General features: G+C 39.9%; 1 pseudogene; it reads right to left on the bottom strand.

Annotated features, from left to right (window-relative positions):
- Positions 1-2,532: 2,532 nt before the first annotated feature.
- On the bottom strand, positions 2,533-3,476 carry LOC122101710 (annotated as a pseudogene).
- Positions 3,477-21,292: the final 17,816 nt, after the last annotated feature.

Raw genomic sequence — 21,292 nt, 5'->3', positions numbered from 1 at the left:
CTATACCCTCCCTCCCATCTTGACCCTCGACTTGCATGGTTCACTTTCATCAATGTCCAGTACAGCCAGAGGGCTCTGGTGCTGCATTTTTTGCACCCACTTCCCACTAATTCTGTGTCCTTCCCCCATCTTCCCTGTATATTAGGTGAAGAATACAGATTCATCAGAAAATGAAAAGACAAATTAAGAAAAGTTCCTTTGTTTCCTTATCATTGCAATTCAATTCTCTCTCTCTCTCTCTCTCTCTCTCTCTCTCTCTCTCTCTCTCTCTCTCTCTCTCTATATATATATATATATATATATATATATATATATATATATATATATATATAGTATTATATAGAAAAGGTGCTTGGGTATTACAACTTTGTGATTTTCTCCAAATGCTTCCTCTTCTGTTCTTACTGTAAATGATGCCTAGAGTCCTGTACAGTATGTCATATCCCATTGTGTTTTAAACCTTTCTTCCACATATCAGGGGAACAGGTACCATTTGTCAATTTGATGTTCTCTTAACTTTCTTAACATGATTTATTCTAGTGTCTCCATTTCCCTGCAAATGACATTATTTTATCCTTTCTAATGGCTCTGTAAAATGTCATTGTATATAGATGGCATAATTATTGGTTCCATTCATTTATTGTGGGGCATCTGGGTTGTATACATTTCTTGTCACTGTGAATTGAGCAGCAAGGAACATGGTTGTACAAATGTCCTTGCCATTTTCTAATTTCTCCACTTCCCCACCAACATTTGTTGTCTAATTCAAGATATTTGGATAAGATGGTATCTCAGGATTACTTTGATTTATATTTTCTTTATAGCCAGGGATGATGAACCTTTTCCTGATATGTTTCTTTGCTATTCTTACCTCTTCTTATGAGAAGTCTCTCCTTAGCTCCTCTGCCCATTTGGTGATTGGTTTATTAGTTTGCGGAGGAGTTGTTCCTTGAGATCCATGTATACATTGAAAATTAGCCCTTTGTCTGATGCATTGCAGGTAAATATCTTTTCCCAATTTGTTGGCTGTCTTTTTAATTTAGTGGCTATGTCTCTAGCCTGTGTAGGTTTTTTCTTTGGTGTAGTCCCATTTGTTGGGTCTCTTTCCTATCTATTATGCCCCAGGGATTCTATTCAGGAAGTTCCTGCCAGTATCTATAAGTTCTTTTTTTAATTATTATTTTAAAGGTAAAAACTTTATTTACTTTTATAAATACATCGCAAGACAAAACTTTTCAAAAAATACTTTCCCCCCAAAAAAATTTAAAAAATAAAGGAAAGCTCGTAATAAGTAGGCAGACTGTCTTGAGGCCTCTTTTTGTTCTTAAGGAGAGCTCTCTGCAGTGTAGGACAGGACAATCGTCACACACCCAACGCTGCCATGGGTTTGGCCTTGGGGAGAGAAAAGCCCAGCCTGGACTGAGTGTCCTCTCCTGGTCACGGCCATAGTGACACCTTCCAGTATCTAACACTGTCTAGGATTATCTAGTATGGATCCTATTATAGTTGGGCTATGCTGTATACAATGTTAACTATTGAGAACATATAACTCTCTCTGCATATATGTGTGAATTGTAAAGTATAAGTTGGACTCCAAGTTCAACAAACACAAGTTATTCTCTCTGTGCTCCCAGTGTCCCTATGAGGCTTCTCAACAAGCTGTTCATCTTTCCTGTTTAGATAACATTAAACACCATTGTTTTGTTAGGTCAAGAATAAAGATGAGGGGTGAAAATAAACCTTTGCCTTTAAATAGTTTATTATCCTCAACCCCAAACTAGGAGTTAAATTAGAAAACATTTTGTTGTTGTTGTCTCCAGAGCGATTACTCCATTACTGGTGAAGTGTGGGGTATACTCCCAGCCTCCTCCATGCCCTGCTGGACCACAGCCAAGGCCACCCTGGGCCTTCCACTCGGCTCCATTCTTGAAAAGCTGCCTAATGGAGGGAAGTCAGAAAGATCTGCATTTACAAGTTTCCCAAAATGTGCTAGAACTTTTTTGGTCAGTTTTATAGAACTTTCTTGGTCAGTTATATTCCACCTCAATGTCTCCAGTATTTTCCAAGCAGATCAAGTCACTTGCAGATAATGAAGAAGCTTTGTGGCCCAGGGGTCCATGCCTTGGAATCAGATAGTTCCAGGAGGGCCAGGGGTCTCATGTATGGTAGAGATGTCCTGTCCAGGTGACTGGAGTTTCTGACTTTCCTGTTCTCCATGAGGCCTGAGCAGGGCGGAGGGCAAAGAGGTGTCTTCTACAATAGCCACTGAAGTGAGGGAGGCAGAAGGTCAGCTGTTCCAATGGGCAGATGTGGAGAGGATTCTAGAAGGGGATCAAATCCGATGCTTTGGGCAGGAGTATCAGTTATTTTTACAGAAAGCAACAGAGAAATTAATTTTCTTTTCTGACTACTGAAAAGTGGAAAGATGCTCAAGTTTACCATTTAAAGGAACAATAGACATTTCAAAAATCTCTGTCTAAACTTTGGTTTTCTTAAAAAAATAACACACACACAAAACCAAGTCATCACAAAAAGAAATATAAGTTGAGGCTGTAGGCAGGTGCTGTTCTGTCCGTGGCAGTCTTTTGTGCAAAGTAAGGCGTATTGGAGCTCCAATTTAACTGCTGCAGTGGGGTTTACTGCCTCTGCATGCCGAGGCAGTGCACGCCATCGGTGCCCTTGCTCTTGAAGCCTGAGAGGGGTTGACCATACTTGTCCACGCACCAGCAGAAGTCCCGCTTTCTGCCTTTGGAGTGGCTACACTGCTTCTTATAAAATCCTTTCTTGTCCCAGTTGGGGATGTGCACACCCCTGGGACTCAGCACATTGAGGAACTTCAGGTGATTCAGGGTGTCTTCCATCTCTCTAAGGCAGGGACCATATTCTGTCTCCCGTTTGGACTCCGAGGAGAAGGTCTGGGTGTCCATGCTCTGGGACTCATAGTCAACTTTATAGCGCTGGTTGTCCTTCGCGTGACCTTTCTTGATGGTGTCCAGCTTTGAGTGAATGGAATGGAACTTGGAGTCAGGCGCCCTATGTGTGCTGGGCAGGGCATGGCTCTCCACGCTCCCTGTGCCTCGGTCCTTCTCCGACTCACTAGTATTTCCTGAGGCGGAGGGCACCAGCAGCAGGTAAGCCTCAGCTGGCCGGGATGCTGGCATTGGGGGAGAACCTGCAGCCGTCCAGTAGCGCCTGCAGTGGGCACGGCTTGCCCAGTGGCAGCTGGCAGCTGAGCCCCTAGATGCAGCTGCAGCGTTCGGTGTAGACACCGCACGGCTGGCCCTTGCGCAGAGCACATGTCAGGCAGCAGGCATAGCCTGGCTCAGGCACCAGATCGGCACACCCCTGCACTGAGCCAGCGCGTTGGCATCACAGGGCTCTCAGCGTAAGATGGGACCCTCGTCACCGGCGGCCTGAGGAACAGAGCCAGGGCGGTGAGCAGAGCTGCCCAGAGTGCGGGGCGCCGCTCGATCCATGGCGCCTGTCGCAGGGGCCAACTGGAGTAAGCGGTTACTGGGTCTAGGCAGGCGGTGTGAGATTGCAGGATCTGGAGCGCAACTACTGGTGCTCGGCGTGCAGCTGCCCAGCTCGCACCTCAATACCTATAAGTTCTAATATCACCCTTTTTCTGTGTTATAGTAGTTTGGCTGATTTTAATATAGTTAATCTATTTTGAGTTGATGTTAGTGCAAGCAGAGATCCACTCCTAGTTTTCTGCCTGTGGATGTCCAGTTTTCCCAACACCAATAGTTGAAGAGGCTATGATGTGTGTGTATGTGTGTGTGTGTGTGTGTGTGTGTGTGTGTGTGTGTGTGTGTGTGTGTGTGTCTGTATGTGTGTGTCTGTGTGTCTGTGTGTGTTGGTCGTGGGGCTTGAACTCTGGGCCTCGGAGCTACCCCTTTGCATTTCATCTCCAGGCTAGTACTTGAACCACAGTTCCACTTCCCATTTTCTTCAGGTTTATTGGAGCTAAGAGTCTCATGGACTTCCCTGGCCCTGCTGGCTTTCAACAACCATCCTCAGATCTCAGCCTTCTGAGTAGTTAGATTAAAGGCATGAGCCACAGGCACCCAGCAAGGCTATGTTTTTTCCACATTACATCTTTCGCTCTTTTGTCGAATATCAGATGATTGTAAGTATGTAGTTTTATTTCTGGGTCCTTTCATCTTTTCTAATACGTTTTTTATTGTAAAAATAATGTACAAAGAATTACAGTTACATAAAGTAGGTAATGAGTTCATTTCCTCTTAAGCATTGTTACTTCCTCCTTTGTTTTTCCCCTACCATCCCTACCCTTCCACCTCGACAACTACTCCTTTCCATCCCACCTCCCCACTCCCTGCATAAATTGTAAAGTATGTTTTTGAACATAGTGTCTTGATCTCATTGTTAAAATGGGTCAAACTGCATCCCTAGTTAAGCATTTGTTTTTTCCCTTCTCCCCCCATAGCTAGAGAAATGTATATACAAGATACAGGGCATCGACAAAAAAAAAAAAAAGAAAAAACACACACACATAACATAGGTTAAAAGATTGGGTCGAAGAATGATGATTGTTGACTTAATTTGATAAGTATTCTATAGCTTTTAATGGTAAGCCTTATTAACTCAAAGGGGGAGCAAAATCATTCAGAATAGTGGAATGTGGCTACCACTCATTTGATGTGTGTGGATAGATCATGATTAATCAAAATATATCTATTAATTCCCAGTGGTAGACTGCTATGCTAACTGGGAGGAGACTTTGTTAATGCCAGGCATTTGAATACTGGTAATGAAGCAGAATATGAGGGGAGAGCATATGCTAAGGATGTAACTTCATAGGCTCATACTAAATACATTGAAGTAGAATGCTAAGTGCTGATCGACTGAGCACCAAATTTTATTTGTTGACTTCTTTGTTTTGTGAAGTCCAGGGATTTGAACCTAGAGCCTGGGTGCTGTCCCTTAATTTTTTTATCAAGGCTAGTGCTCTACCAGTTGAACACAGCTTCATGTCCATAATTTTGGTGTTTAATTGGAGATCAGTCTTTCCAAATTTCCTCTTTGGGCTTGCTTCAAACCTGATGCTCAGGTATCAGCCTCCCGAGTAGCTAGCATTCCAGTTGTGAGCCACCAGAGCCTGGCTAGAATCACATTTTAAAAGTATATAGGTGAATCAGATGTGTCTAGGTACTGTTTGAGCACTTTGGTTCCAGTGGGTCATGTCAGATTTAGAATAACATCAGAATTTTTCTCCTTGTAACTCGCAGCATCCAATATCTATATAATTTATTCTGATCTTCATGTCTGATATTTTTTTCTTCGTTGTACCTTTTTTTTCTTACTTCACAAGCAAGCACGTCAGTGATGTTTTCCTTTTCTGAAGCAAGTTACGTCCTTTCCCATCACTGAGGGATGTAGTTGCTGCTCTTACTGCCTGGAGTATCTGCTTCTAGTTAATTGCATGGATGATGGCTCTCAGGTTAACTATCTCCTCCTCAGGGATATCTCCTCACATACCCGCTGTGAAATTGTTGCCACAGAACTACCAATGTCATGTCTCTGATTTACAAAAATTATCATTATGATTTCTGGTTTTCTTTTCAGCATGAAATTGATGAGGAGAGAGCCACATTCACTTGTTTCTCCAACACCTATAATAGTGCCTGGTCCTTAGTGCTCAGGAGCCTTGCATGGGGATCAGCCTTCTCCAGCTCAATTTATCCTAGATTCTGGTCAGGACAGCTCTTGAAGCTGATATCTGGTGGCTAGCAGTCATTCCCTCTCATTCTTTGTGCCTTTCTGTGTTGCTGAGTCCACTTCAGAGAAAGATCAGTGCCTGACACCTATTTGCTGTTATGGAAAGATGGCTATGACACCATACAAGTTATGGGCATTGTTTTGTGAAGCTGTGTGCGGAGACGCATCCCCACACAAGTTCTCAAAGGCAAGTGTCTCCCATGCCCAGGAGTTCATTCCACAACTCAGCATCCAAACTATCACCTACTCCCTAATGCACTCAGTGTATATTCCCATTTCCATTAAACAAAGAAAAATCAAGATATGCCTTTCATGATTTGTCATTGAATTACTGAAACAAAGTATATAATTTGGGGGCTGGAAAGGTGGCTCAGTGGTAGAGTGCTTGCCTTGCATGCATGAGGCTCTGGGTTCGATTCCTCAGAACCACATAAGCAAAAAGAAAATAAGCTAGAAGTGGCCCTGTAGCTCAAGTGGTAGAGCACTAGCCTTGAGCTGAAGAGTTGAGGGATAGCACTCAGGCCCAGAGTTCAAGCTGACAACTGGGCACCCCCCAAAAGTATATAATTTTATGTATTTGTAAGTCTTTGTCCATCTCTCTTGAGCCCTTGACATATTTCTATGTGTTTGCAGCTTGGGAAGGGAAATAAGGTTTAATTCAGGATAGTCAAAAACATTTTGGGAGGGAATGCCAACTTTCCATCTGATGTTCTACAGATGTCCATCTTGGCACAGGAACTGAGTAGACTGTCATAGCATAAGAGGCTTGTCCTGACTTCTACTGACTTTCCTCTGGGGTCACAGAGTGTGATCCAACTGCATACGTGTCGCTTGGCTACACTCGAGGGACCAGGTCTCCTCTGAAAATCTAATGGCATGGGAGTAAGAGAAACTAAAACTCAGAACTCAGCTTCCCACATCACTAGGATTACAGGCCTGAGTCTCATATACTAACTCATAACCGCCTTTTTATACATCGTGTAGCCTGTTTCATTATATTCACCTCATAGACAGATATACAAATATATGTTTATATTTATTCATCTATTTATAATCAGTGTTATATCTAGAAACACAAAAATATGTATTCATATAATTATAATCAAAGTTATATTACCGCTTTCCCCAATAATGTTTTACACTAATATTATGTGAAAAAAATACTTAAGATTGAAAAAGTTAAAAGCCCTTGTAGTATGAAAAATCATATTCGATCTTATACATCATATAATATACTATATAAAATGTAATGAATATAACATGTATTTCCATATAACTGATTTAATTGCTTCCTGATTTTGTTTGTCCATCTATGTAAACCTTCTTTCTTCTATTGATGATGGCGTATACTTTCCAGTGTCGATATTTCTTATGTATTTTGTCAAATATATTCAGCCCTAAGTAGAATTTTTATGTTAATGGAGCCAATTTTTTGTTCAATATTTCCTAAAGCACAATGAATATGTACACAGACTTGAGCTCACTGTTGGAAGAAAGTCCCACATACCAGTATAAGTATTGTAGCATATGTCCCAATTGACAGAACAGCTTTCTAGGTCATCTGATCTGGTATGTCCTAGATCTGTTGTAGCCACCTTATCACCACATGCAGGCATGGCCTGGCTTCCTTGCAACTCCCTGTGCATTTAACCATTCCCTTTATATCCAGTAGGCTCTCTTGTTCATCTCCCTGTCACTCTGTTTTCCCACACACAAAACACATGTGCATGGTGCTTTATATTGTAGGTTGAAAAAGAAAAACACATTTAAGGCTCATGAATTGTATAACATAACATAAACATTGACATTTTAATAACGTTAGAAAAATAACTAGAATGATCATTTTACAACAATCAGGACCAAAAAGAAACATAAAGATTTTCTAAATAAGGACGGAAGCAATCTCTAAATCTGGATTGTCTTCTAAGTTGCCTTCAGACACAAATTCTGCCTCAGAGTCCTCAAAATGATCTACTTCCTCATTAAAGGCAGTATTTTCTTCCTGAGTCTAGGGAGGGACAGATCTTATTTCTCAACTGGAAATTGGATCCCCAGCAGAAGGACAGATTGGTCTGGATATTCTGTCAGAACAGATTCCCTTTCCTCAACTGAATCTAGACTTTGGACCTAACTTATTGGTTTTCCTGAACATAGACTGGGGTCATTTTCCATTAGCACATATTTACCCTGCACTCTAAGACCAAAACATTTTTTACTGGTTTGGATGTGATCTAGGTGAATTGTGAACATCAATGGAAGACATTCTGGATCATCTTCTTCCTTGGTGGTATGTGCAGGCACACCTACATAACATGTGGAGTTCAGAACCAGTGGGATGTCCACAGGACTCAAAACCTAGTTGGGTCTTTCTACACATTGAAAAAAGCCTCTATGTTCACATGCTTTCTGGAGTCCAGTGTTGGCTTCCAATCTCCATCAGTCACCATAGGCGACATCACTGATGGGTTCTTTATCTGGAGTTCAGCAGGAAGTTCTCTACAGTGACACAAACATAAGAATGGAAACAGGTACAGGAGTCTTAGAGTACACTCTAGAAGTTAAAGTGTGACTAAACTTCTATGAGGATTTAGTAGGAGAAGCTGTAGAACTTGAGTTTGGACTGAACACTGATGAGAAGGTAGGGTGTTTCTAATGAGTGGTTATGTCCAAGTTCTTTTAAAAAGGGAACAGACATTACCCGGCATAGAACATCCATAAAAGGACATTTTGCCAAGCTGGGTAGTACAAAGGGCTCTTGGCCAAGCAGGCCCATCCCTTGAGACCTAGAATCTATCCCTACTCACAAGCTCTAAGGCATCTAAACAAGGATTATTTACTCTTTTTCTTGGTCTCACAGGCCATGCGTTGCTCCAGCTGATCCAGAAGAATATGTAAGCAGAACAGCAAGTCTAAAGAGGGCATGTTGAGCTTGTCATACTGTGTAAGTTTTTTCAGGATGTCAAGTTTCTTGTGCTCATAAAAATCATCAGGGTAGATGTCCATCCAAATAGTTAAGATGGAACAATCGATGCTGTGGGCATATTGGTGACAAGGAAAATGAGAGTCTGCTATCTCCATCCTGAGCCTTCTACTATAGACCCTTTCTGGCAGGACTAGAATGTTGGGAAGTGGGAAGAGACTCCTGGAAGCACAATGCTCCTCACAACCCACTTCTAGAAATTTCTAATACAATACTCCAAAATTCTTCCTGTGATGGGCAGAGAAAGTTGTTTCCCCACTGTATCTGACTTGCTACACACAACCCTCCCTGTCATCAAGGGATTGTGATCCATGCTGGGCTGGTCATAAACAGAAAACCCTGTCATAAAAATGGCTAAAGCAGCACTGAGCGCAGGTGGCTCATGCTTTTAATCTTAGCTATTCAGGAGGCTGAGATTTGAAGATCCCAGTTCAAAGCAAATCTAGGCAGGAAAGTGTGTGAGACTCCTATCTCAATAATCCACAAGAAAACTAGAAGAGGCACTGTGGCTGAAACAGTAGAGCACTCGCCTTGAGCTGAAGAGTGCAGGGACAGTGTCCAGGTGCAGAGTTCAAACCACATGACCAACAAAAACAAAAGTGACTAAAGCGAAAAGAGCAGGTGTATGGCTCACTTTGTAGAGCACCTACCTAAAATGCATGAAGCCCTGAGTTTAATTGCTAGGATTGAAAGGAGGAAAGGATATGAAGGAATGGAAAGAAGAAAAGAAGGAAAGGAGGAATTTTGATATAACCAAATACTGGAAAGATGTGAAGTATTAAATAAAGGTATCACAGCTATTTTATATGAAAAGATACTGATTGTTTACTAAAAGGCAAATTATAGAATGTGGAATTCAGGCTAAAATACATGTACAATTTTGTTTTTCTGTAAAGTGATACATGCCTCTTTAGTTTAAAAGTAGTAAATGAGGTTAAAAAATGGAAGAGTTGTTAGAAATGAATCATTTCTTATCACTTTTTCTGCTACATTCATCACCTACAAAATTGAAACAATGTTCATCATTTTAATTATTAATTTATTAATTTAATCTTTCATCTTTAGTGTATAGTCTATTGTGCACATCGTTTGTTTAAACTCTTTTTTTGTTTGTTTTTTGTCCATCATGGGTCCTTAACTCTGGGCCTGGGCACTGCCCATTAGCTCTTCACCTCAAAGATATCACTCTACCACTTGAACCACAGTGCCACTTCTGGCTTTTCTGCTTATGTGGTACTTAGAAATCGAACCCAAAGGCTCATACATGCAAGGCAAGCACTCTACCACTTAGCCAACTTCCCAGCCCTGAAATCTTTATTTTTTCCTTCAGACATGGGGCTTGAATACAGGGCATGGGTGCTGTCCCAGAGCTTCTTTGCTCAAGGTTAGTACTCTACCATACAAGTTTAAACCATAGTGCCATTCTTGTTTTTTAGTGGTTAATTGGAAATAGCAGTCTCATGGGAACATTTCTGCCCAGGGCTGGCTTTGAACCACCATCCTCATTTCTCAGCCTCCTGAGAAGATAGGATTACAGGCGTGAGCCACCTGTACACTTGTGCTCATTTTTTTTTCCTTTTAACTGTTACATAAGTTTAGTTCCCCCACCGATATACGTGCAAACTGAGATGCAAATTGGCTTTAAATTACAAATTGGCTGAAATTACAAATGATGGCAAATTGTTTTTAACGTTTTTTTTAACATGAGAAGCTTGAACGTAGGGCCTGGTTGAAATCGCTGTTCTCTTGTGCTCAAGGCTATCACTCTACTAGTTTGGCCCACAGTGCTCCTTTTAGTCTCTTGGTAACCAGTTAATGAGATAATAGTCTCACAGACCTTCTTACCCAGACTGTTATTAATCCTCGATTATCAGATCTCAGCCACCTGAGTTGTTATGATTATAGGCATGAGACACTGGCACCAGTTTTTTAAAAAGCAACAACAGATTACTTTAGGGGAGGATGGAGGAGGAGAAGCTAGAGGCTAAAGAAGCTCTCACATAGAAAATAGTTGTAGTGTTCCAGTGAAGAGTCCTAGCCAGAGAATTACGAAGTGTGCCATCACAGTACAGAGAGTTTGGCCAGAGAGGGAAAATCCAGTCAAGGAAACAGATCTGAGCACTTGCCATTAGCTGCAGCTGCGGTGGTGGTGGCAACCGCAGCAGCCGAGCCACCAAAAGAAATACACAGAGTCTGGGACAATGGTGCCAGACACAGCAGGTGAAGGGATTCTACTTCAAACCAGAAAGAACTGACAAGTAGCAGATATCTTCATCCTGCAGATCACAGACCAGAGACAACCCAGGAACCAAGACTCCAGCATAAGTAGAATCCTGACATACTCACTCCTTCTCAGGGAGCAGAGGAGGGAAGGCCACCCTTCCCACCCTCACCCCCGGAGATCTCCATATTTGATATTGAAAAGGCCCAGCTGAGCAGCTAGTTCCAACTCAGGCCTTGCCTTGGGAAAAAAAACAAAAGAGTCATTTATGAGGTCACAGGCACCTGACTTGAACTGCCAGGCTCAGCTCCTCCTTAGGAAAAGTCACCCAGCCCAGGCAGACAAAGTCACCCAGTGACTTTCTTCACTGGGTAAACAGAGCCAGAGGCTGCCCCTCCCTACAGCAGCCTAAACAATCAAGTGAAATTCAGTGAACATAAACCCTGAGAATGGCTCCAGGCTGGGCTCCCTGAGTGTCTCAGAAGCTACCCCTCAGGGAAAAGCTACAATTTGCTGAAAGGCCTCAACTCTACCCAGAACCTAGCCTCATCACAGCATCTTCAAATTAGAGGAAACAGCCATCTCCCTCTTTTGTGAAACTCAAAGCAGATCTCCCTCTCATTGAACTAGCCTGGGAGGAGGATCACAAAATCCTGAGCATATTTCTGCCTGCTAAAACAAATTGACTTAAGAAATCAATCATGCCACAGGGAAACCAAACACCACAAGCAGACTAGAGACTCCACCAAGAGACTGGTTACAGACACAGGGAGATACAGGATCTTCCCATCTACTTTTCCCCACCCACCAAAAAAAAAAAAGAACTCTTTTTTGTACCTTTTCTAATTTTTAGTTTAAAAAAATTGTTTTCTATTAATCTTTTTTTCTTCTCTCCTAATTTTTATTTTAGGTGTATGTGTGTGTGAGTGTGCTTTGTTTAAATCTCTAATGACCTTTTGGTCTTTTTTTCTTTTTTTTTTTCATTCTTTTCATTTTTTCTTCTGTTTCCTTGTTTTTTGTGTGACTTATTTGCTATTCTGCTCATCCTCAGATATATGCCCGTCGTCAAATATTAGACCTTACCCCCATTGTATACTCACTTAATCAAGAATTTTATTACTCAATTCAAAATTTCTTAGCCTTAAATAATGTAATAGCAGTATTATCTCTTTAGGCTATATAATTTTTGAGAATTTTTAGCTTTTAGTTTTTCATGTCTCCTTTCTATCCTTCCCCTCCTCTCATCGTATCTTTTTCTTCTATCAATACCACCTTAAACTTAGATAATTTTAAAGATTCATTTCATAAATTTAATATTTGTTTTTCCCATTTTTTTCTTGTCTGTTTTTTTCTCTCTCCTACTATTCTGTCCAATCCATTTCCCTCTTTGAGATTAGAACTCGGTTAAATTCACTCTCCTTTTACCTCTCCACATTCTTCTAATCCTATTTTTCCTCATATTTGTCCCTAAATATAGTAATTTCTGGTTTGCCAAATTCATCCTTGCTGTTGTTAGCCCATTAATCCATAGTTGTTTGATGTTGAATAGATTGTATCTGTTGAACTAGATTATATCTGAGTCCTTTTGCCTGTGCAACTACAGGACTTTGGTTGATGCATGCCTTTGAAAAAATATTCTACCAGAAAATTGGTGTTACTTTCATATCAAATGGACAGAACAAGCCAGAGAAATACAAGAAAAATCCAAGTCCTGGTATCTCAACTCCCACTCATGATAACCAGTATTCCAGAGGAGAGTTCTCCAATAGCTCAATAAATATTACTGGGAAACATGGTGAATGAACAGATAGAAAACCTGCAAAGGACTCAGTGTGATCATGATAGGGAGAGAGCAGAAGCAAACCAAAGATCAATACAATAATCTCATGAGCATGAGGAAGCTACTCAAAGGTTGATACAGAAATGTGTGAACAGGTTGAGAACACTCAAAGAGAAATAAAGGAATTGTGTGAACAGGCTGAGAACTGTCAGAGAAATACAGGAATTGCATGAGCAGGCTGAAAAGAGACAAAGAGAATGTCAGGAATTGCGTGAACAGGCTGAGAACAGTCAAAGAGAACTACAGGAATTGCATGAACATGAGGAAGCTAATTAAAGAGTAATACAGGAATTGCAAGGGAGGGACGAGAATAAACAAAGATCAATAGAGGCATTCATGGAATCCATAAACAGACAGCTGAAAGAATTCAGGGAGACCACAAAGGGAATGCTGATTGGAACCCGAGAGAAGGAATGGGAGTATAAGGAAACCATAACCAAACAACTAAGTGATTTGAGAATAAGAACTGAACACCAAATTAAGGAAGTAAAGAAGTCCATACAAGATCTGAAACAAAGCTCCCAAAAAGAATTTGAAGTCATCAAAACTAAACAATTAGAAGGAAAATGAATGAAAAACAAAGAATAAAGCCTTGACAGTAGGTTAGACCATGCAGAAGATCGAATTTCGGTGAATGATGACAGCCTAGATATTATAGAGAAAGAATGTACAACTATCCAAGACAAATCCAGAAATATGATAGATATATTCCGCAATTGGAAGACACCATCAGAAAGCCTAATCTGAGAATAATGGGTGTAGAAGAGCACCTAGAGAGAGAAGATAATGGTCTAGGAAATTTGTTTAACAGGATCCTAGCAGAGAAATTCCCAAACATGCAAAAGGATAGGCCTATTCAGATACAAGAAACGTTTAGAACCCCAAATAGACCAGACAAGAGCAGGACATCCCACCATCACATTATAATATGCACAAGATCAATTCAGACCAAGGAAAAGATCCTTAAAGCTGTCAAGGAAAAAAGATCAATCATCTATGAAGGGGAAACAATTAGAATAACTTCATTTTTTTCAGCAGAGAAAATTAAAGCAAGAAGAGCCTGGGATGATGCATGCCATGACCTAAAGACGAAGGATGAACCACGAATAGTGTAAACAGCTAAATTCTCCTTCATAACCAAAGGTGAAATAAAAACCTTCCATAGCAAAGAAAAACTGAAAAAAAAATATCTCCACCAAACTGGTCCTACAAAAGATACTTAAAGATGTCCTACACAGACAGAACTGACAATACCACAATAAAGGCAAAGAAACGGCATCCAAACTGAGAATCCAAAAACCATAGGAAGAACCAAGTTGCCACAGCACCCAAGAAGGTGGATAAAATGGCAGAAACTACCAAACACTTCTCAGTCCTTTCTCTCAACATTAACGGACTTAACTCTCCAATTAAGCGACATACACTGTCTAGATGGATTAAAAAGCAACATCCTTTTATCTCCTGCCTTCAGGAATCACACCTTTCTCATAAAAACAAACACACTTTGAACGTGAAAGTCTGGAACAAAATCTACCAAGCAAATGGCCCCCATAAACAGACAGGAATTGCAGTCATAATATCAGATAAAATAGACTTCAAATTAAAATTAGTGAGAAGAGATAAAGAAGGTCACTACATACGAATTAAGGGATCTTTCTTTCAGGAGGATATTACAATAATAAATACTATTCGCCAAACAATGGATCACCGAAATTTATCCAACAAATACTACTTTCCCCAAAATCTCAAATTGATCCAAAGATAAGAATTGTTGGGGGCTTTAACAGACCACTATCTACACTAGATAGATCAACTCGAAAAAACTCAATAAAGAAAATGCAGATCTAAAGAACTGCCTAGATCAGCTACATTTAACAGACAACTACTGAATATTTCACCCAGCAGCATCAGAATACACTTTTTTCTCATCACTACATGGAACATTTTCCATGTAGTTGCAATTACATGGGCAAGACAATGAGTATATTTCTCATAAAGCATTGTAGCCTCCTCCTTTGTTTCCCCTTCCCATCCCATTCTCCCCCCGTCCCACCACCCAACCCTCAATCCCCCACCAAAGTTGTAAAGTTCGTTTTTGACATAATGACTTGTACATCTCGTTGCAATGGGTCCACCTGTATGCCTATTTAAATGATTTGTTTTTTCCCTTCCCCTCCACAAATGATAACAACATCAAATACAGTGAAAACAGGGGTTCTAAAGTTGTGCAGGCACATACAAAGCAACAAAGAAATGATCTTATAATTGTTTTAGAAACAATTGCATGAAAGAAAAAAAAAAACATTTGAATAAATATCTTAGGGTTCATTTCCCTAAAATCGACTTATCTGACCTTTTCTGCTTGATTCAGACTGATACTAGTTATTACAAATAGGGGAAGCTATGGGACCTATGTTTCTTTGGGCCTGTCTTACTTCACTTAATACAATTTTTCCCAAATCTTTCCATTTCCTAACAAATGGGGCAATGTCATTTTTTCTGATGGAGGCATAGAATTCCATTGTGTATATATACCACATTTTCTTGATCCATTCATCTACTGAGGGGCATCTGGGTGGGTTCCAGATCTTAGCTATGGTAAATAAGTCTGCAATAACCATAGTTGTGCTGGTAACTTTCTTATAGTTTTGCTTGTGAACATTTGGTTAAATGCCCCAAAGTGGGATTGCTGGATCATAGGGGAGCCCTATGTGGAGTCTTTTGAGGAAACTCCATACTACTTTCCAAAGTGGTTGTAAAAGTTTATACTCCCACCAAGAATGTATTAAGGTTCCCTTCTGTCCACATGCCCTCCAGCATCTGTTGTTATTATAGTTCTTGATTCTAGCCATTCTGACTGGGGTGAAGTGGTATCTAAATGCTGTTTTGATTTGCATTTCTTTTATTGCTAGGGAGGTTGAGCATTTCTTCATGTGTCTATTGGCCATCCTTCTTTCCTCTTCAAAGAAGTTTCTCTTTAAGTCTTTAGCCCACTTATTTATTGGGCAGTTTTTTCTTTGAAGGTTTGCTGTTGGGGGGTTTAATTTTTTGAGTTACAGATATATTTTAGATATGAAACCCTTGTCTGTTGTATGGCTAGTGAAGACCATCTCCCAATCTGTGGGCTTTCTATTGATCTTGCTAGCTATGTCCTTTGCCATGCAGAAGCTATGCAATTTCATGCAATCCCATTTGTTCAACCCTTCTTAGATTTGTTGTGCTTCTGGGTCTCTATTAAGAAAATTTCAGCCTGTGTCTTTGGATCTATGTGGGATTTGAGCGAAAGTAGTGTTTCTTGGATAAATTTGGGAGCTCCATTTTTTGGCGAGTAGATATTTAGAATTGTAATATCCTCCTGAAGGAGAGATCTCTTAATGAGTATGTGGAGACCTTCTTAATCTTTTCTCTTATTTTAATTTGAAGTCTATTTTATCTGGTATTAGGATTGCAACTCCTGCTTGGTTATGGGGGCCATTTGCTTGGTAGATTTTGTTTCAACCTTTCACATTGAAAATGTGTGTTTTTACAGGCAAGATGTGACTCCTGAAAGAAGTAGATAGAAGGATGTTGCTTTTTAATCCAAGTAGACAGTCTATGTCGTTTAATTGAAGAGTTAAGTCCGTTAATGTTGAGAGATACGACTGAGGTATTTGGGAGCTGCTGCCATTTTATCCACCTTCTTGTGGCTGCAGCAACTTGGTTCTTCCTATGGCTCTTGGATTCTCAGTTTGGGTACTGTTGCTTGGCCTTTATTGTAATCTAGTTGGATATGAAGGAGAGTTTATCTGGGTACAGTATTCTTGGTTGATATTTGTTTGTCTTTAGAGCATGGCATACATCATTCTAAGCTCTTCTGGCATTAATTGTTTCTTCTGAGGAATCTGAGGTGACTCTAATTGGTTTCCCTTTACCGGTGATTGAGCTTTTCTCCTTGACAGCTTTAAGGAACTTTTCTTTGGTCTGAATTGAATGTGTGTAGTTTATAATGTGATGGTGGTATGCCCTATCCTGGTCTCATCTATTTGGTGATCTAAAAGCTTCTTGTGTCTGAATAGACCTATCTTTTTGCATGTTTGGAAAGTTCTTTGCTAGAATCCTGTTAAACAAATTTCCTAGACCATTAACTTCTATCTCTACACCCATTAGCCTCAAATTAGGCCTTCTGATGGTGTCTTCCAATTGTTGAATAGCTTTATTATATTTCTTGGATTTGTCTTGGATGGTTGTATGTTCTTTCTCTATAATAACTAGGCTGACTTCAATCCCTGAAATTCGATCTTCAGGATGGTCTAACCTACTATCAAGTCTTTCTACTTTGTTTTTCATTTCTTTTCCTTCTAGTTGGTCGCCTTTGATGGCTTCAGATTCCTTGTTGGAGTTTTGTTTTAGATCTTGTATGGACTTCTTTACTTCCTTAATTTGGTGTGAGTATTTATTCACAAATCACTTAGTTGATTAGTTATGGTTTCCTAGGACTCCCATTCCTTCTGTTGGGTTACGTTCAGCATTTCTTTTTGTGGTCTCCCTGATTTGTTTGAGCTCTCTGTTTATGGATTCCTTGAATGCCTTTAGTGATCTTTCTGTATTCTCATCCCCCCGCTCTCAATTCCTCTATTACTCTTTGATTAGCTTATTCATATTCACGCAGTTCCTGTAGTTCTCTTTGAGTGTTTTCAGCCTGCTCACGCCATTCATGACTTTCTCTTTGACTGATCCCAGCCTGCTCATGCAATTCCTTTATTTCTCTTTAAGTGTTCTCAAGCTACACTCGCAATTCCTGTATCAAACTTTGAGCAGCTTCCTCACACTCATGATATTCTTTGTTTTGCCTCCTCTCTCTCCCTATCATGCTCATACAGAGTCCTTCGCAGGTTTTCAATCTTTTCATTTACCATGTTTACCAGTAGTATTTGTAGACCTTTTTGGGAACACTTCTATGGATTATTCATTATCTTTTTTGTCCCCTGATTATTATGAGTGGGAGTTGAGATAACTGAACTTGCCATTTTTCTTGTGTTTTCCAGATTGCTCTACCCATTTGGGATGAAAATAAACCAGCTTTGTGCTAGCACACTATTTTAAGGCAAGCATCAACCAAAGTCTGTAGTTGCACAGTCAAAAGTCTGCAGATACAATATAATTCAATAGATATATCTATTCAACTTCAAACAACTAAGTATAATTGAGCTACGAACTGCAAAGAATAAGTTGACAAACAGAAATTATTAGGTTTAGGGAGAGATGTGGTAAAAAATAGGCATAGAGTGATGTGGAAAGGCAGTGGGAGAGTTAACACAACAAATCCTAAACTCAAAACGGGAAATAGCTTGGATAGAATGATAGTAGAGAGAGAAAAAAAGAAGAAAGAGAAAGAAAAAAGACAAGAAAAAACAGGAAAACAAACATTAAAAATTAAGATGTACAACACTTAAAAATTATGCAAATTGAAGACATAATATTCAGAGAAGAATGTGGATAGAATAAGAGAACAGGAGGGATGGAACGGAGATGTGGAAAACTTAAAAATAAAAATGCTAAAAATATTATATAGTTATTAAGAGGTAGTACTGCTATTAAGGAAGTTAAGTCTAAGCATCTTTAAACTGAGTAATAAATTTCTGGATTAAGTGTGTGCACAATGTAGCTAAAGTCAAATAATCAACTACGGGTACATATGAGGATGAGAACAGCAATTAAGTCATGCAAAGCATGAAAGAGAAGAAAACGTGAAAAGAACAAGAAGGAAAAAGAAAAGGATCAAATGGTCACTAGAGCTAAATAAAAAAAAATATTTTAAAAGATAAAAAGAGAGAGTTCTGGGAAGATGGCTGAGGAGAATCTGGAGGTAAAACAATCATTCACATAGAAAGCAGTTTTAAAGTTCCAGTGAACAGTCCTCAGCCAGAGAATCACACCAAGTGTGCCATCACAAGACAGAGAGTTAGGACAGAGAGGGAAAATCCAGACAAGGAGACAGATCTGAGCTCTTGCCAGCTGCTGCCGCCGCTGCAGTAGCAACGGTGGCGGCGGTGGCCGAACTCGCCATACCTGAATCACATAGAGTCTGGGACGAAGGATCCAGACACAGTGGGCGAGCGGATTCTACTCAACACCAGCAAGAACCAACAAGGAGTGGAATTCTTCACCCTGCAGTTCGCAGACCAGAGACAACCCAGGAAGCAAGACTTGGCGTGAGTAGAAGTCTGATGTCCTCACTCCTTCTCAGGGTGCAGAGCAGGGAAGGCCACCCTTACCCCCCAGTACTGGAGATCTCCATCTTGGATATCGACAAAGCTCAGCGGAGCTGCTAGCTCCAACTCAGGCCTTGGAAGAAAACTAGAGTCATTTAGCAGGTCACAAGAACCTAAGCTGAACTGCCAGACTCAGCTCCACCCAGGGAAAAGTCAGCATGCTTGGGAGCCAGCCCTAGGAGTGGCTTTCTTCACTGGGTAATCAGAGCCAGAGATTGCTCCTCCCTTTAGCAGCACTGACAATTGAAATTCAGTAAACATAAACCCTTAGAATGGCTCCAGGCTGGGCTCTGTGAGTTTCTCACAAATTAGCCCCCCGGAAAAGCTACTGATTGCTGAAAGGCCTCAACTCTACCCAGAACCTAGCCTCATCACAGCTTCTCCAAATTTGAGGAAAAAGCCATCTCCATCTTTTGTGATACTCAAAGCAGATCTCCCTCCCATTGAACTAAACTGGAAGGAAGATCGCTAAATCCTGGGTAAAGCAGAACATTTCTCTGCCTGTTCAAACAAACTGACTTAAGAAACGAACCAAGCCACAGAACCACAAGCAGACCAGAGACTCCAACAAGAGGCTGGTTACGGACACAAGGGATATGCAGGATTTTTCCCAACCCTCCCAGAAAAACGAAAGAACTATTTTTTCTCTTCTTCATTTTTTTTGTACCTTTTATAAAAAACTTTTTTTCTTTTCTAAACATTTTTAATTTTTAAATTTTTTGAAAAAAATTGTTTTCTAGTAACTTTTTTTCCTCTTATAATTTTTATTATAGGAGTACATGTGTGTGTGCGTTTTTCTTTCTTTTTTTTCTTTGTTTTTTTTTAAAAAAATTCTTTTTGTTTACCTCTACTGAACTTCTGATCTTTTTTTTCTTTCTCTCTTACCCTTTTCACCTTTTCTTCTCTTTCATTCTTCTTTATGTGACTTAATTGTTGTTCTGCACATCCTCAGATAAACCCGTAGTTGAATATTAGATCCTATCCCCAATTGTGAACACACTTAATCCACAAATTTATTACTCAATTCAAAACCTCTGAGACTTAAATTCCTTAATAGCAGTACTACCTCTTTATACCTATATAATATTTTAAGTATTATAATTTCTAAGATTTTCACATCTCATTTATATCCCTCTGTTTCTCTCATTATATTCACGTTCTTCTCTGGATAGTTTGTTTTCGATTCTGCATAATATTTTAAATTTTTCTTTTCTATTTTTTCTGGTCTCTTTTTTCCCTTTCTCTTTCTTCTTTTTTTCTCTTTCTCTACTTTCATACTACCCAACCTATTTCCTGCTTTGTGATTAGGACTTAGTTAGCTCTCCTTGTCTCTTCCCACATCTCTCTATTCCTATGTTTTACCCACATCTCTCCCTACCCCTAATAATTTCTGATTTTACAAATTCTTCTTTGCGGTTCGTAGCCCATTAATATATAGTTGTTTGATGTTTAATAGATGTATCTGTTGAACTAGATTTTATCTGCAGACTATGGACTGTGCAAATGCAGACTTTGGTTGATGCTTGACTTAAGTTAGTGTTCTAGCAGAAAACTAGTGTTATTTTCATCCCAAATGGGCAGAGTAAGCTGGAAAAACACAAGAAAAATGGCAAGTCTGGGAATCTCAACTCCCACTCATGATAATCAGGGGACATAATGGATAATGAATAATCCAGAGGAGAATTCCCAAAAAGCTCTAATAAACACTGCAGGAAAACATGATAAATGAAAGATTGGAATCCTACAAAGGACTCTGCATGAGAGTGAGAGGGAGAGAGAGGAGGCAATCCAAAGGTTTATACAGGAATATCATGAGCGTGAGGAAGCTACTCAAAAACTGATACAGGATTTGCGTGAGCAGCTTGAGAATACTAAAAGAGAAAGGCAGGAATGGCTTGAACAGGCTGAGAACACTCAAAGAGAACTACAGGAATGGCATGAACAGAAGGAAGCTAAGCAAAAAGTAATACAGGAATTGAGAGAGCAGGATGAGACTACACAAAGATCACTAAAGGCATTCATGGGATCCATTAACAAAGAGCTGAAGGAGGTCACAGAGACCACAAAGGGAATGCTGAATGGAACCCAACAGAAGGAATGGGAGTCCAAGGAAACCATAACCAATCAACTAAGTGATTTGAGAATAAACGCTGAACACCAAATTAAGGAAGTAAAGAAGTCCATTCAAGGTCTAAAACAAAGCTTCCACAAAGAATTTGAAGCTATCAAAACTGACCAATTAGAATGAAAAGAAATAA

Source organism: Dipodomys spectabilis, unplaced genomic scaffold (assembly GCF_019054845.1).
Source record: "Dipodomys spectabilis isolate Male_0828 unplaced genomic scaffold, ASM1905484v1 ptg000679l, whole genome shotgun sequence".
NCBI classification, from domain to species: Eukaryota; Metazoa; Chordata; class Mammalia; order Rodentia; family Heteromyidae; genus Dipodomys; species Dipodomys spectabilis.
The sequence above is the reverse complement of the archived record's forward strand: the minus strand, read 5'-3'. Positions and strand labels throughout refer to the sequence as shown.